The sequence below is a fragment of the Bos indicus x Bos taurus genome, chromosome 25 (assembly GCF_003369695.1).
Source record: "Bos indicus x Bos taurus breed Angus x Brahman F1 hybrid chromosome 25, Bos_hybrid_MaternalHap_v2.0, whole genome shotgun sequence".
NCBI lineage: Eukaryota > Metazoa > Chordata > Mammalia > Artiodactyla > Bovidae > Bos > Bos indicus x Bos taurus.
Window position 1 is genome coordinate 33,355,299 of NC_040100.1, and position 16,947 is coordinate 33,372,245.

Genomic DNA, 16,947 nt, shown 5'->3' on the forward strand with positions numbered 1-16,947 from the left:
TAAAGCAGAAATAGATGTTTTTCTGGAACTCTCTTGCTTTTTCGATGATCCAGTGGATGTTGGCAATTTGATCTGTGGTTCCTCTGCCTTTTCTAAAACCAGCTTGAACATCTGGAAGTTCACGGTTCACGTATTGCTAAAGCCTGGCTTGGAGAATTTTGAGCATTACTTTACTAGCATGTGAGATGAGTGCAATTGTGCGGTAGTTTGAGCATTCTTTGACATTGCCTTTCTTTGGGATTGGAATGAAAACTGACCTTTTCCAGTCCTGTGGCCACTGGTGAGTTTTCCAAATTTGCTGGCATATTGAGCGCAGCACTTTCACAGCATCATCTTTCAGGATCTGAAATAGCTCCACTGGAATTCTATCACCTCCACTAGCTTTGTTTGTAGTGATGCTTTCTAAGGCCCACTTGACTTCACATTCCAGGATGTCTGGCTCTAGGTGAGTGATCATACCATTGTGATTATCTTGAATCAAGGTAAATTAAATGGGGTCAACCAGGAAATGGCAAGAGTGAATATCAACATCTTAGGAATTAGTTAACTAAAATGGACAGGAATGGGCAAATTCAATTCAGATGACTTACATCTACTACTGTGGTAGATGATAGATACTGCAAGAATCCCTTAGAAAAAAATGAAGTAGCCCTCGTAGTCAACCAAAGACTTCAAAATGCAGTTCTTGGGTGCAATCTCAAAAACAACAGAATGATCTCACTATGTTTCCAAGGCAAACGATTCAATGTAACAGTAATCCAAGTCTATGCTCCAACCACTAATGCCAAAGAAACGGAAGTCAAACAGTTCTATGAATACCTACAAGACCTAGAAGTAACACCAAAAATAGATGTCTTTTTTATAAGGGACTGGAATGCAAAAGCAGGAAGTCAAGAGATAGCTGAAGTAACAGGCAAGTTTGGCCTTGGAGTACAAAAGGAAGCAGGGCAAAGGCTAACAGAGTTTTGCCAAGAGAACACAATGGTCAGAGCAAACCCCCTCTTCCACCAACACAAGACAGCACTCTTCACATGGACATCACCAGATGGTCAATATTGACATCACACTGATTATATTTTTTGTAGCTGAAGATGGAGAAGCTCCTTACAATCAGCAGAAAAGACCCGGAGCTGCTTGTGGCTCAAATCATAAACTCCTTATTGCAAAATTCAGGCTTAAATTGAAGAAAGTAGGGAAAACCACTAAGATGATTCATGTATGACATAAATCAAATCCCTTATGCTTATGCAGCAGAGATGACGAATAAATTAAAGGAATTCAATCTGGTAGAGTGCCTGAAGAACTATGGATAGTGGTTCACAACACTGTACAGGAGACAGGGATCAAAAACATCCCCCCAAAAAAAGAAATTTAAGAAGGCAAAACGGTTGTCTCAGGAGACCTTACAAATAGCTGAGAAAACAAGAGAAGCAAAAAGCAAAGGAGAAAGGGAAAGATATACTCAAATGAATGCAGAGTGCCAGAGAATAGCAAGGAGAGATAAGAAAGCCTTCCTAAGTTATCAACACAAAGAAACAGAGTAAAATAATAGAATGGGAAAGAACAGAGATTTCTTCAAGAAAATTGGAGATAGCAAGGGAACATTTCATGCAAAAATGGACACAGTAAAGGACAGAAAGGGCAAGGGACTAACAGAAACAGAACATATTCAGAAGTGGCAAGAATACACAGAACTATTAAAAAAAGGTCTTAATGACTGTTGGGAGGCACAGTGCAAAACAGCCTTGAAGGAGAAGATCCTTGGGAAAATGGTGAGGGGCCAGAAGTACCCAGGCATTGTGTACTGATAGTTGAAAAACATTTCCTGCCTTTGGCTATGCTCGGCGCCAAGATTTAATGATTATACACTAAAGACGTTGCTTGAGAAAAATGGGTCATGGGATAAACACATGGGTCATTAAGAACGCGCTGGTCCTTGAAATATCTTTTACTGATTATATCTTAACTTTGTACGTGGTCTGCTCGCCGTATGCTCTGAGCTCTTTGTTCCTTGCTCCTATAAAAAGGCTTGACTGCAGAAATAAAATTGTCAGTCCTTGCAGAGACTGTCCGAGTGTTGTTCTTTCAGGCTTGCCGTTTCCAAGTTCCGGGAAGAGAATTCCCACAATGACCCAGATAACCATGTGATGGGCTCATTCATCCAGAACCAGGCATCCTGGAGTATGAAGTCAAGTGGCCCTTAGGAAGCATCACTACAAAAAAAGCTAGTGGAAGTGATGAATTCCTGCTGAGATATTTCTAACCCTAAAAGACGAAGCTGTTGCAGTGCTGCACTCAATATGCCAGCAAATTTGGAAAACTTAGCAACGGCCACAGGGCTGGAAAAGGTCAGTTTTCATTCCAATCCTAAAGAAAGGCAATGCCAAAGAATATTCAAACTACCATACAATTTTGCTCATTTCACAGGATAGTAAGATACTTAAGCTCAAAATCCTTCAAGTTAGACTTCAACAGTACATGAACTGAGAACTCCTAGATGTTCAAGCTGGGTTTAGAAAAGGCAGAGGAACCAGAGATCAAATTGCCAACATCTGTTGGATCATAGAAAAAGAGAATTCCAGAAAAATATCTAATTCTGCTTCACTGACTACTCTAAAGCTTTTGACTCTATGGATCAAAACCTGTGGAAAACTTTTTGAGAGATGGCAATACCAGACCACCTTACTTGCCTCTTGAGAAACCTGTATGCAAGTCAAAAAGCAATAGTTAGAACCAGATATGGAACAACAGACTAGCTCAAAATTGGCAAAAGAGAACAAAAATGCTGTATATTGTCATCCTGTTTATTTAACTTATATGCAGAGTATGTCATGCAAAATGCAGGGCTAGATGAATCACAAGCTGAAATCAAGATTGCCAGGAGAAACATCAACAACCTCAGATATGCAGATATCATCCTAATGGCAGAAAGCGAACAGGAACTAAAAAGGCTCTTGATGAAGATGAAAAGAGGAGAATGAAGAAGCTGTTTAAAACTCAACATTCAAAAAACTAAGATCATGGCATCCGGTCCCATCACTTCATGGCAAATAGATACAGGAGAAAGTGACAGATTTTTCCTGGGCTCCAAAATCACTGCTGACAGTGACTGCAGTCACAAAATTAAAAGATGCTTATTCCTTGGAAGAAAAGTTATGACAAACCTAGACAGCGTACTAAAAAGTAGAGACATCACTTTGCCGACAAAGATCCATATGGTCAAAGCTATGGTTTCTGCAGTAGTCATGTACAGATGTGAGAGCTGAACCATGACAATAAAGAAGGCTGAGCACCGAAGAAAAACATGCTTTCCTGGTATAAATCTCACATGGTCATGACACTGATGGATTCAAATTGCTAGCATTTTGTTGACAATCTTTGCACCATATTGCTCTGTAGTTTTCTTGTAATCTCTTTTTGTTATCAGGATAATACTGGCCTGCGTTCCTCTTTTATTTGTTGGAAAAATTTGTAAAAAATTGGTATCTTTAAACGTTTGTTAGAATTCAACAGTAAAACCATTTGATAATGGCTTTTTGTGTTTTAATTCAATCTCTTTTCAGATTTTCTATTTCTTCTTGCATCAGTTTTGTTCATTTGAGTCTTCCTAAGAATTTGTCCGATTTATTAATTAATTGGTATATAAGTGCATCATTCTATAGTAGTCTCTTACAATCTTTTTAACTTCTATAAGATCAGTAGTAATACACCCTTTCATTCCATATTTTAGTAATTTGAATCTTTTTCATGGTCACTCTAGGTAAAGGTTTGTCAATTTGGTTTATGTTTTTGAAAACAACTTTTGGATTTTCTTAATTTTACTTGTTTCTTCCTTGATTTTATTAATAATTTCCACTCTAATTTTTTTTTTAAACTTTACAATATTGTATTAGTTTTGCCAAATACCGAAATGAATCCGCCACAGGTATACCCGCGTTCCCCATCCTGAACCCTCCTCCTTCCTCCCTCCCCTCCCCTCCCTCTGGGTCGTCCCAGTGCACCAGCCCCAAGCATCCAGTACCGTGCATCGAACCTGGACTGGCGACTCGTTTCATACATGATATTATACATGTTTCAATGCTATTCTCCCAAATCTCCCCACCCTCTCCCTCTCCCACAGAGTCCATAAGACTGATCTATACATCGGTGTCTCTTTTGCAGTCTCGTACACAGGGTTATTGTTAACCATCTTTCTAAATTCATTCTATTTAGGTTTAGTTTCTTCTTTTTGTATTAAAGTTAAAAGTTAGTTTGTTGAAGTCTTAAAAAAAATGTGGACATTTATCACTACAAATTTCCTGAGAAACTATTTGCATCTGAAATGTTTTGTTGTCTTCTCTTTAATGTCAAAGTATTTTCTAACTTCTCTCATGATTTTTTCTTTGACCTACTAGTTATTAATATTTAGGAAACTGTTGCTTAATTTCCTCATAGCTGTGAATTTCTCAAATTTATTCTGCTTCTTCAATTCTAATTTCATTCCACTGTGATCAGAGAACATACTTTGTTGTGATTTCAGTCCTTTAAAATGTGCTGAAGTTGTTTTACAGCTTAACATAATATCTACATTGGAAATTTTTCTATGTACGTTTGAGAAGAATATATTCTGCTTTCATTTGGCTGAATGTTCAAAAGATGCTTCTTCAGGCTAGTTGGTCCACAGAATTACTCAAGTCTTTTCTAACTGATCTGTTACTTATAAAGTGTTTTAGTCTCTAACCATTATTGTTGAATTTTCTATTTCTCCATTCTTGTCAGTATTCACTCCACCTATTTTAGTGTTGTTCTTAGTTGCATATTTTTCTCATTGTTTTAACTACCTATGAGACTGCAACTTTTATTATAAAATGTCCCTTTCTACATCTAATCTTGAAAGACTATTTTGTTTTAAACTAGTATACCTAGATTCCTTATGATTGCTATTCACATGGCTTTTTAAAATCCTTTTACTTTCAACATAATTGTATCTTTCAATCTAAGTGTGTCTCCTATAGATAGCATATACTTGGATGTTATGTTTCATTCAGTCTGACAATCTGGTATTTGAATTGTCTAATCCATTCACACCTGATATTGATATAATTGGATTTATGGCTGCCATTTTACTTTTTGTTTTATATGTCTCACATCTGTTGTTCCTCTATTCCTTTACTGCCATATTCATTTTTTAATGCTTTGTATGTGGCATCATTTTAAATTTCATTTTTTTCTGCCTCATATCACAGAGAAATATAATTGCCATCTCTAATTCATTAAACTCACTTCAGTTCAGTTCAGTCACTCAGACACGTCCTACTCTTTGTGACCCCATGAACTGCAGCACGCCAGGCCTCCCTGTCCATCACCAACTCCCGGAGTTCACCCAAACTCACGTCCATTGAGTCAGTGATGCCATCCAGCCATCACATCCTCTGTCGTCCCCTTCTCCTCCTGCCCCCAATCCCTCCCAGCATCAGAGTCTTTTCCAATGAGTCAACTCTTCACATGAGGTGGCCAAAGTACTGGAGTTTCAGCTTCAGCATCATTCCTTCCAAAGAAATCCCAGGGCTGATCTCCTTCAGAATGGACTAGTTGGATCTCCTTGCAGTCCAAGGGACTCTCAAGAGTCTTCTCCAACACCACAGTTCAAAAGCATCAATTCTTCGGGACTCAGCTGTCTTCACAGTTCAACTCTCACATCCATACATGACCACTGGAAAAACCACAGCCTTAACTAGACGGACCTTTGTTGGCAAAGTAATGTCTCTGCTTTTGAATATGCTATCTAGGTTGGTCATAACTTCCCAAGGAGTAAGCGTCTTTTAATTTCATGGCTGCAATCACCATCTGCAGTGATTTTGGAGCCCAAAAAATAAAGTTGGACACTGTTTCCACTGTTTCTCCATCTATTTCCCATAAAGTGATGGGACCAGATGTCATGATCTTCGTTTTCTGAATGTTGAGCTTTAAGCCAACTTTTTCACTCTCCACTTTCACTTTCATCAAGAGGCTTTTTAGTCCCTCTTCACTTTCTGCCATGAGGGTGGTGTCATCTGCGTATCTGAGGTTGTTATTTCTCCTGGCAATCTTGATTCCAGCTTGTGCTTCTTCCAGCCCAGTGTTTCTCATGATGTACTCTGCAGAAGTTAAATAAGCAGGGTGACAATATACAGCCTTGACATACTCCTTTTCCTATTTGGAACCAGTTTGTTGTTCCATGTCCAGTTCTAACTGTTGCTTCCTGACCTGCTCATAGGTTTCTCAAGAGGCAGGTCTGGTGGTCTGGTATTCCCATCTCTTTCAGAATTTTCCACAGTTTATTGTGATCCACACAGTCAAAGGCTTTGGCATAGTCAATAAAGCAGAAATAGATGTTTTTTTCTGGAACTCTCTTCCTTTTTCGATGATCCAGTGGACGCTGGCAATTTGATCTCTGGTTCCTCTGCCTTTCCTAAAACCAGCTTGAACATCTGAAGTTCATGGTTCACGTATTGCTGAAGCCTGGCTTGGAGAATTTTGAGCATTACTTTACTAGCATGTGAGATGAGTGCAATTGTGCGGTAGCTTGAGCATTCTTTGGCACTGCCTTTCTTTGGGATTGGAATGAAAACCGACCTTTCCCAGTCCTGTGGCCACTGGTGAGTTTTCCAAATTTGCTGGCATATTGAGTGCAGCACTTTCACAGCATCATCTTTCAGGATTTGAAATAGCTCCACTGGAATTCCATCACCTCCACTAGCTTTGTTCGTAGTGATGCTTTCTAAGGCCCATTTGACTTCACGTTCCAGGATGTCTGGCTCTAGGTGAGTGATCACACCATTGTGATTATCTGGGTCATGAAGATCTTTTTTGTAGTTCTTCTGTGTATTCTTGCCACCTCTTCTTAATATCTTCTGCTTCTGTTAGGTCCATACCATTTCTGTCCTTTATCGAGTCCCTCTTTGCATGAAATGTTCTCTTGGTATCTGTAATGTTCTTGAAGAGATCTCTCGTCTTTCCCATTCTGTTGTTTTCCTCTATTTCTTTGCATTGATCGCTGAGGAAGGCTTTCTTATCTCTTCTTGCTATTCTTTGGAACTCTGCATTCAGATGCTTATATCTTTCCTTTTCTCCTTTGCTTTTCGCTTCTCTTCTTTTCACAGCTATTTGTAAGGCCTCCCCAGACAGCCATTTTGCTTTTTTGCATTTCTTTTCCATGGGGATGGTCTTGATCCCTATCTCCTGTACAATGTCACAACCTCCGTCCATAGTTCATCAGGCACTCTATCAGATCTAGTCCCTTAAATCTATTTCTCACTTCCACTGTATAATCATAAGGAACTCACTTATTAAACCTAATAAATTCTTTTGAACTTCCTGCTGCTGCTGCCAAGTTGCTCCAGTCGTGTTCGGCTCTGTGCGGCCCCATATACGGCAGGCTACCAGGCTCCCCCATCCCTGGGATTCTCCAGGCAAGAGTACTGGAGTGGGTTGCCATTGCCTTCTCCTCTGAACTTCCTATATTTTTACTAATTATCATTTTCTTACTGCATTAGTTAAAACCTACAGTGGTCATGTATGAATGTGAGTTGGACTGTGAAGAAAGCTGAGTGCCGAAGAATTGATGCTTTTGAACTGTGGTGTTGGAGAAGACTCTTTAAGAGTCCCTTTGACTGCAAGGAGATCCTGCCAGTCCATTCTGAAGGAAATCAGCCCTGGGTTTTCTTTGGAAGGAATGATGCTGAAGCTGAAACTCCAGTACTTTGGCCACCTCATGTGAAGAGTTGACTCATTGGAAAAGACTCTGATGCTGGGAGGGATTGGGAGCAGGAGGAGAAGGGGATGACAGAGGATGAGATGGCTGGATGGCATTACCGACTTGATGTACGTGAGTCTGAGTGAACTCTGGGAGTTGGTGATGGACAGGGAGGCCTGGCGTGCTGCGATTCATGGGGTCGCAAGGAGTCAGACATGACTGAGTGAACTGAACTGAACAGTATGCTATGAATAGGTATGCTGTTAATGGGTATCGGTCTCTCATCACCAATCCTGAAGAGGGTATGTGGTTTCACTAACACCATTAAATATAAAATATCCTTCTATTCCCAGAAGATTTTATCATTAATATATTTTTGATTTTATCCTTTTCATATGTTTAGATGATCATATAACCTCATTTTCCCAATTTGTATCATATTGGTTGAGCTCTCAAAATATTAAACCTAGATTATTCCTGAAATAAATCTCAGTCAGTCATAAGTCCTTTTTTAAAAAAAATTGCTTCATGTTCCTGTATTCAACTTGGTAACATTTTGTTTAGGAATTTGTATCAATATTACAAGAATGATGAGTCATCAGGTTTTAAAATCAAAGTTATTCAGGATTCATATAAAAACTGTTAAAGTCTTTTTTTTTTTTTAAATTCTGATGAGTTTGTCTTTGCAAGTAGTATTACTCCTTCCTTAAATTTTAGAAATAATTCATCATAATGCCATCTGGGCTTGGAGTTAAGTTTGTGATAAAGGTTTTAAATTATGAATGAATTTTTTAAAATACAGGATCATCCATATTTTGCCTTTCTCTGTTAATTTTGTTTCTCCATACTTCAAAACTTAACAGAATTCCTGGTTTATAAGGTTCTTCATAATATCCTCTAATTACACTTGTAATGTAATCAAGATCTGTAGTGATGTCTCTTTTATTCTTGATATAAGGGATGAGTTTTTTTCCTTTTCTTGGTCACTAGACTTTTATCCATTTAATCAATAATCTCATAGCACTGACTTCTAGTTTTCTATTACATGTAGTGCTCTAAACATTTCATCATTTCCTGTTAGTTTTATGATTCAAGTTTTTCTTTTTTCTGGGCTGAGTCTTGTTGGTGCATCGTAGGCTTTCTCTAGTTGTGGTGGGCTGTCTTGTTGTGGAGCACAGGCTCTAGGGCTCAAGGGTTTCAGAATTTGTGGCAAGTATGCTCAGTAGTTGTAGCTCATGGGATCTAGGCTAGTAGTTCTGGTGCATGGGCCTAGTTGCCTCATGGCATGTGGATCTTCTGGACCAGGGATTGAACCTGTGTACCCTGCACTGGCAGGAGGATTTCAAGCCACTGGACCACCAGGGATGCCCAATGATTCAGTTTTCTTCAGGTCTGATTTTCTTCTAGATTAAGATGAAAATTTAGATCTTTTAATTTTCAGTCACATTCCCCTTTTTCATTTTTTTCTTTTGCATTTAAAGCTACAAAATTTCCTAAGCTCTACCTTAGTTGAGTCTCATAAATTCCAATAAACCCTCTTGATTCTCATTTGAAATACTTTCTAATTTCCATTGTAATTCCTTCTGTGGAGGTAAATAATGATCTGTCCATTATTTAGAAATACATTAATTCCCAGGGAATTGCAGATTTCTAAGTTGCATTTTTGTTGTTGAAGGTTAGCTTCTTTTAATTCCACTGTAATTAGAGAATCTTCTGAATAATTTCAATCCTGTTAAATTTGTTGAGGCTATTTTCATGGCTAATTTTTCCAAAAGGTCCACCTGTATCTGAGTAGAACACGTATTCCAACATTGCTGGGTGCAGTGTTATTCTATGTCGATGTCAACCAGTTCAAATTTCTTTGCTGTGTTGTCCATATTCTTCCAGCTATTAAGAGTGTTTTCAGAGTGGTCTACTACTGTTGTCAATTTGTCTATTTCTTTCAGTTAAATCACTCACTCCACCTTATAAAGTTTAAAGGTATGGGTACATAAGGATTGCATTTATTTTCTGTACTTCTGGTGGTGGATTGGTTTTCTTCATTACAAAATATCTCTCACTTGGGTTGCTTCTTGTTGAAATTCTACCTCAATATATTATCAATACTAAATAAAGCACAATTGTTACATATTATATTTAAATTATCAAAATGAATCTAAGATAGGTTGTATAACTTTAAAAAAGTTTAAAAACACACACATACTCACACAGTTCAGGAGCCAGTATTTAAATCAAGGATCTTGAGATTCAAAGAAATCTCCTATCACAAGTAAAAATCAGATACTATGATGTGACAAGGTTACTGTTAAGGGATATACAGTAATCAAGAAAATGACAAAACATGACCAACTTGTGTCAGGTCTTACAATGAGCATGAATATTATTACTACTCTAACTGTGGTCCACGGACCAGCAGCATTAACATCTAATAGGTGCTAGGAGAATTTTGCTTTTACTTAAAAATTTTCTTTATCAATGTAATAGCATAAAATTAAGCAGTATATAAAATGTTCACAATGAAACAGCTGGTTGTCAATACTCACTCCCTATGGCAATCACTTTTAATATAACTTTTTTTAAAAATTAATCTCAGTATTTTAAAATATGCTCACTTGTATTTCACTTGAGTTACAAATTTTTATTTGTATAGGACCACTATCATGGTCCTATACTTACAGATGAGAATTTACCTCTTTTCTATACCTATACACTTTTTTCATCACATATAATTAAATCAATACTTGAGTTGTTACAAGCAAGTAACCAGAGAATCATGATTGCATTATCTTCTTTGTATTTCCTTTTCCCTAAAGCTATCAAATTTTATCTCCAAATTTCCTACAAATTTAGCCTTCACTTTTTTTCGAACTCATCAAAACTGCCATATACCAACATTCTCCCTTATTCTCCACTCGCTTTTAGGTCATGTTTAAAGATCATTTCTTCAGCAAACATCTTTCCCTAAGAGAACTACTTCTTCATCTGAATTTCCCATTAGAAATATATATTTTAGTCATGATCTTTGTGGGCTGAGATGTGTCTTATTTTTAAATTCTCAGCGAGATGCTTTTCATGTAGAAGCTTTATTTAATGCTGCTACTTTTTCCTTAATAAAAAGGACAAGAACAGACCTCAGTAACTTTGGCAGTAACTATACCATAAGCAGCACTATACACCGTAGAACCTCAAACAGACACTAATGGCACCACTTTTAACAGATACTATAATACCTCTACATAGTTTTCTATAGACAAACCCCTTATACCTCCAGAAATTTAATGAGAAGTTCAAATTTTCACATTATATTCAATTATCTACCCAATTGAGAGAGTTATGGTTACTTCCCTCTAGATATGGCCTGACTACAAGCTTTCTGTCCTACTTAGATCGGTAAAGCTAAAAAGGGATACAAAGTTACTTGACTCTATAGTAAAGCATTTGAAAGGTATGGGTTGAGGTTTAATTAAGCCTCAGAGAATAGAATAAGTATTTAAATGATGTAAGAATATGAGACAGAATAAGATAGAATATGGTTATTTGTATTTTATATGTAATAATCTCATTTAACTTAATGAGAATACTCTTGTGCATTTAAAATCAAAGTATATTTTTATTTTTAACAACTATGTTATTTAAATTTGATTACATCAAATGAAATACATCTGTACACACCCACTATAACAGAACTACATGATATGCACAGGCAACAATGCAGGGATCATGCAATATTTTCAGACCAGAATTCAAGATTCTATGTAGCAAGTAAATACAGTAGAATTGAAGGTCGAGGTGAAGTACAAGAGTCAATAAGGAAAGCAGAGCAGAAAATTCAAGATGTACCTAGATACACCAGTTCTTAAAGGATGCAAATCATTTCCAATAACAAACTGTTCATGCATTTCTGTTGAGGTAGAAGTCAATCTTAGGATGTAGTCTGTAAAAATCTGCAGATAAGACTGAGAGTTAAGTAGATTAATTTGCTTATGGTCAGACTCAACATTTCCAAAAATGTATTGATAGATGAACAAACTAAGACATACTTCACGAGAGCTGAATTCAGTGTAATTAGTCCTTCAGTCAGACGCTTCATTTTTGTTTTTTCAATAGCTTTCCTGTGACATAAATTATCTTGAATGTTCTTCCCCATTTGTTTGGCAAATACTTATGTCGTCGATCATTTTACTGGCTATAAGTAAATATATGACAAAATCATCATGAAGAGAGTATTAAATCCCAATGTAGTATAACAGCCCGCTTAAATGGATTTCACATAATTCTTCTACTTTTTAACATTTTGTTTCTAATGAATTATTCTGTACGATCATCTTTTCCTAGGTCTTGACCATACTCAAGTCTTTAGAGCAGTGAATACTAGCTCTTCACAAAAGAAGCAACACGTGCTGGCTTACAATGTTGGAAATTTCATCTTCAACATAGCAGTTTTCCAAGCACAGTGAGGTTTTAGAGAGAAAAAGCAAAATAACTGCTTCCTCTGTACAGAACACATTCTTGAACTTTGCCAAAAAGGAGAAAGTAGGTGGGAGAGGGGCGTTTGGAGAAAGTAAGTAGGGGGGCGGGGGGGGGGGGTGGTGGCGAGAAGCAGGATATGGTCTTTTTTTTTTTTTAATTTACTTAAAAATAAACTGTGTTAAAGAACCACGCCTGCTGGTACACGGCTTTCATCCTTCAATCACAGCATCCCTACATGGATGAGCTCCACAGGTGTACGTCACACGTTTGTGCTCCAGGTGCTTTAATTTAAAAAGGCATTTGGGCATCAAATGTTCTAGTGCCTTCGAACAACATACATCAAGGAAAGCCTCCCCGCCGCCAGGACAAGAACACAACTTCTGGCCCCTGGTTTCTTCAGATAAATTATAACTAAAACAACTCCTGGAAATGTGGCAACGGAATCCCAAAGATGGGGAGGGGGACTACATTTTCTCCGTCAGTTTCTAAAAGTGGTCCCGTCAGGTCCCAAGCTTGTACTTACTCGCCGAGTACCAAACCCTGAGGGGACGTGCCTCTGCGACCCCGACTTGCACACGCGGCCGCCCGCCACTCCCGCTTCGCTAGCCGCCCACTCCGCTAGCCGCCCACTCCGACAGCTGGAGGAGACACGTCCTCTCGCCCTTCGCCGGCGTTTACCCAGCCAGGTCGGCGCTCTAGCGACTCCATAGACTCCTTGGAGTCAACCCCGCCACAACCGCCCAGCTCGCGCGGGGCTCCGAGGCTTCCGGGGACCGGCCCTCAGGGAGGCACGCGGCGCCGGAGAAACTGCCGTCCCGGCCAACCGCCGCTCGCGCGGGGCTCTCGCCCGGTTCCAACGTACCTAGAGCGGCGCCGCGCTGGCCGCTTCTGCACAAACTCTACCTCCGGGGACTGCAACCGCCGAGCACAATGACGCTCTTCAGGAAAGCGGCCGAGGTAAGTCTGTCTGCGCCCACCTCCGACGGACTTCCGGCCAATGGCGGAGCGAACTTGCGGCAGCCCAGCCAATCAGAGGCGACCTGGTGGAAGGGGCCGGTAAGTGGAAGTCGGCTGAGGGGTGCAGAGAGTTCGCCTTCAGGCAAGCGACTTTCTGTCAGCGTGTTGCGTCACTCGCGAGTCCCGCGACTAGCCTCCTGAGCCAGGCCTTGCATTTGAGTGACTGAAAGTTTTCCGAAAATTACTTTTTACAAAAACAGGCGGCTCGTCTGCAGGCATTTAAAGTTTTAAAATACTTAAATAAAATTCTGTAGATCTCAATTTCGGTTTTTTTGACAACTTAAATTTTGTGACACAGGCCAGTGGTCATATTTTCTTGCGTTGCCTAAACGGATTTGCCACGCTAGGCCGCGTCAAACGTCAAGAGACCTACTCCGCTGCCGATAACCTCGTTTTTAGCGATTAAAGTGAATTATCTAATTAAGCACCCTCGATCTAGTTTAAGGCCTCCTCATCACGGAGGACAGAGCTGCTTATTTGTACTAGTAACTACTGGCTACGAGAAAAAAGAGCAAAAATTGGACGATCTAGAAATAGATTATTCATAGAAATAGCTACTGTAATCCAGTTGGTTCCCAAAAATGTGATCCAGGGATCCCTGGAGGTCTATAAGGTCAAAGCTATTTTCTTAACAATAGGAAGATGTTATTGGCCTTTTTTATTCACATAATCTCAAGAAGTTAAATCGAATTTTCCAGAAGCTTCTAGAAAATTAACAAGTCTTTTGCTACAAGTTGAATGCAGAAACGGATATAAGAATCCAGCTGTTTTATGTCAAACACTAGGGAAACTGGAAAAAATGTAAAATATTGCCATCCTTTGCACAGTTTTTTTTTGCTTCATAAAATAATTTTTCTTCCGTTTTACTGAGATATAATTGACATACAGCCTTGTATAAATTTAAGGTGTACAGCATTACGATTTGACTTACCTAGAGAAATGATTACCACAATAAATTTAATGGACATCCGTCATATATAAATACAAAATTAAAGAAATAGAAAAAGTTATCTGTGTGTGTGATTAGAACTCTTAGAATTTACTTTTTAAAAACTTCATGTATAGCTTAGTTTAGTTCAGTTCAGTCACTCAGTCCTGTCCAACTCTTTGCAACCCCATGCACTGGCGCACGCCAGGCTTCCCTGTCCATCACCAACTCCTGGAGCCTACTCAAACTCATGTCCATCATGAAGGTGATGCCATCCAACCCTCTCATCCTCTGTTGTCCCCTTCTCCTCCTGCCTTCAATCTTTCTCAGCATCAGGGTCTTTTCCAATGAGTTGCTTCTTTGGATCAGGTGGCCAAAGTACTGGAATTTCAGCTTCAGCATCAGTCCTTCCAATGAATATTCAGGGCTGATTTCCTTTAGGATTGACTGGTTGGATCTCCTTACAGTCCAAGGGACTCTCAAGAGCCTTCTCCACACCACAGTTCAAAATCATCAATTTTTCGGTGTTCATCTTTCTTTATAGTCCAACTGTCACATCTACACATGACTACAGGAAAAACCATAGCTTTGATTAGATAGACCTCTGTTAGTAAAGTAATGAACTTGCTTTTTAATACGCTATCTATGTTGGTCATTGGGAGAAGGCAATGGCACCCCACTCCAGTACTCTTGCCTGGAAAATCCCATGGACGGAGGAGCCTGGTAGGCTGAAGTCCATGGGGTCGCTAGGAGTCAGACACGACTGAGCGACTTCACTTTCACTTTTCACTTTCATGCACTGGAGAAGGAAATGGCAACCCTGTCCAGTGTTCTTGCCTGGAGAATCCCAGGGACAGCGGAGCCTGGTGGGCTGCCGTCTATGGGGTTGCACAGAGTCAGACTCAACTGATGTGACTTAGTAGCAGCAGCAGGTTGGTCATAGCTTTTCTTCCAAGGGCAAGCGTCTTTTACTTTCATGGCTGCAGTCACCATCTGCAGTGATTTTGAAGCCCCCCAAAATAAAATCTCTCACTGTTTTCATTGTTTCCCGATCTATTTGCCATGAAGTGATGGAACCAGATGCCATGATCTTAGCTTTCTGAATGTTGAGTTTTAAGCCAGCTTTTTCACTCTTCTCTTTCACCTTCATCAAGAGGCTCTTTAGTTCTTCTTCACTTTCTGCCATAAGAGTGTTGTCATCTGCATATGTGAGGTTATTGATATTTCTCCCAGCAATTTTGATTCCAGCTTGTGCTTCATGCAGTCTGGCATTTCACATGATGTACTCTGCATGTAAGTTAACTAAGCAGGGTGACAGTATAAAGCCTTGATGTACTCCTTTCCGGGTTTGGAACATATAGCAGTGTTGTTTGTATTTAGCATGTTGTATGTTACATCCCTATACTTATTTCTCTTATAACTGGAAGATTGTACTTTTTGACTTGGTTCATCTTATTCCTGCTGCTTCTCCACCCCTTTTCTTGCCCCCCCACCCCACCCACAAATTTGATCTCTTGAGAAAATAGCAATTTTGAATATAGTTAAAGACTACATATAGAGTTGCTGAGAGAGAAGGGTGGTGTGAGAGAAGCATGGGACAAGTGAATTAGAACTGGATACGGAATTTAGAATGATTTCAGTCACATTACTGAAATCAGGGATGATTGTGGTAACATTATTACATCCTTATAGATGTCAACTGAAAAAAATGTACAACCTGAGAGTTGAGAAGTATGTTTTATTTGGGGCTTTACTGAGCATGTAAGCCTGGATACAGCCTCTCAGATAGCTCTGAGGGACTTTTCCAAAGAGGTAATGGAAGAGCCAAGATACATAGGAGTTTTTACAAAAACACAAGTAATAATTTAGGCTTTGTGGGCTACCAGGTCTCTGTTATAATTACTCAGGTCAGCTCCTCTAGTGTGAAAGCAACCATAGGCAATATTTAATTGAATGAGCATGTCTGTGTCTCAATAAAACTTTATTTACAAAAACAGATAGTGGCTCTGATTTGGTCAGGAATCCATAGTTTGCAGAACCCCAACAGTCAACAACATGGCGGTGATTCACATTTATGTTTCTTTTAAACATTTTATAACTATAGCTTTTATATATAGATCTAAATCAATGTTGAGTTACTTTTTGTTGATGGTATAAGGTAGGATCAAGGTTCACTTCTTTGTTCATGCTATTTTTCTCATTTCAATAACATTTTTGAAAAGACTGTTCTTTTCCTTCTTTGAATTGCTTGACATATTTACCAAAAAGCAATTTAACCATGTACAAGTCTATTTCTGGACTCATTGTTTGTTTCTATTGATTTATATAATTATCCTCATGCCAATATCCCATAGTTTTGATTACTGTGGCTTTATAGTAGGCCTCTAATTTAGCGAGTATAAATCCCCCAACTTTGTTCTTCATTTTCAGAATTGTTTTGCCTATTCCAAGTCCTTCTCATTTCCATATAAATTATAGAATCCACTTGTCACTTTACATAAGAAAACCGCAGTGATATTGATTTTGAGTGTATTGTATACATAGACAAGTATAGAGAATTGACATCTTAACAATATCAAGTCTTCCAATTCATGAGCAATTAACATGTATATGTATAATTTTTATTAAAAATATTAGTGGTAATCTTCTGAGGGCTGAGATTATAGAATATTTTTGTTCTTTTTACTTCTCTGTCTCAAAAATATTATTTAAAAAATATTTAGTTAGACCAAAAAAAGATACTAATTTTGGTTATGCAACAACTCAATTTAATTTGAATGATTCAGAGACAAGTAACTATATTAGAAAAAGAGGATAA

At 38.7% G+C, this 16,947-nt stretch overlaps 1 protein-coding gene across 4 annotated transcripts in view; it reads right to left on the bottom strand.

The window, feature by feature from the left end:
- ATF7IP2 (activating transcription factor 7 interacting protein 2) overlaps positions 1–13,150 on the bottom strand; it is a 76,615-nt gene extending 63,465 nt beyond the window's left edge. Inside the window, exons 1-2 of one of the 4 annotated variants that reach the window (XM_027527424.1) lie at positions 13,047–13,149; positions 11,755–11,900 (exon numbers count right to left, since the gene is read on the bottom strand). The gene's annotated coding sequence lies outside the window, so the exon portion shown is untranslated. Of the gene's footprint in view, positions 1–11,754; positions 11,901–13,046 lie in introns of all 4 variants that reach the window. The other 3 variants (XM_027527425.1, XM_027527423.1, XM_027527426.1) reach the window with 3 other exon arrangements.
- Positions 13,151–16,947: the final 3,797 nt, after the last annotated feature.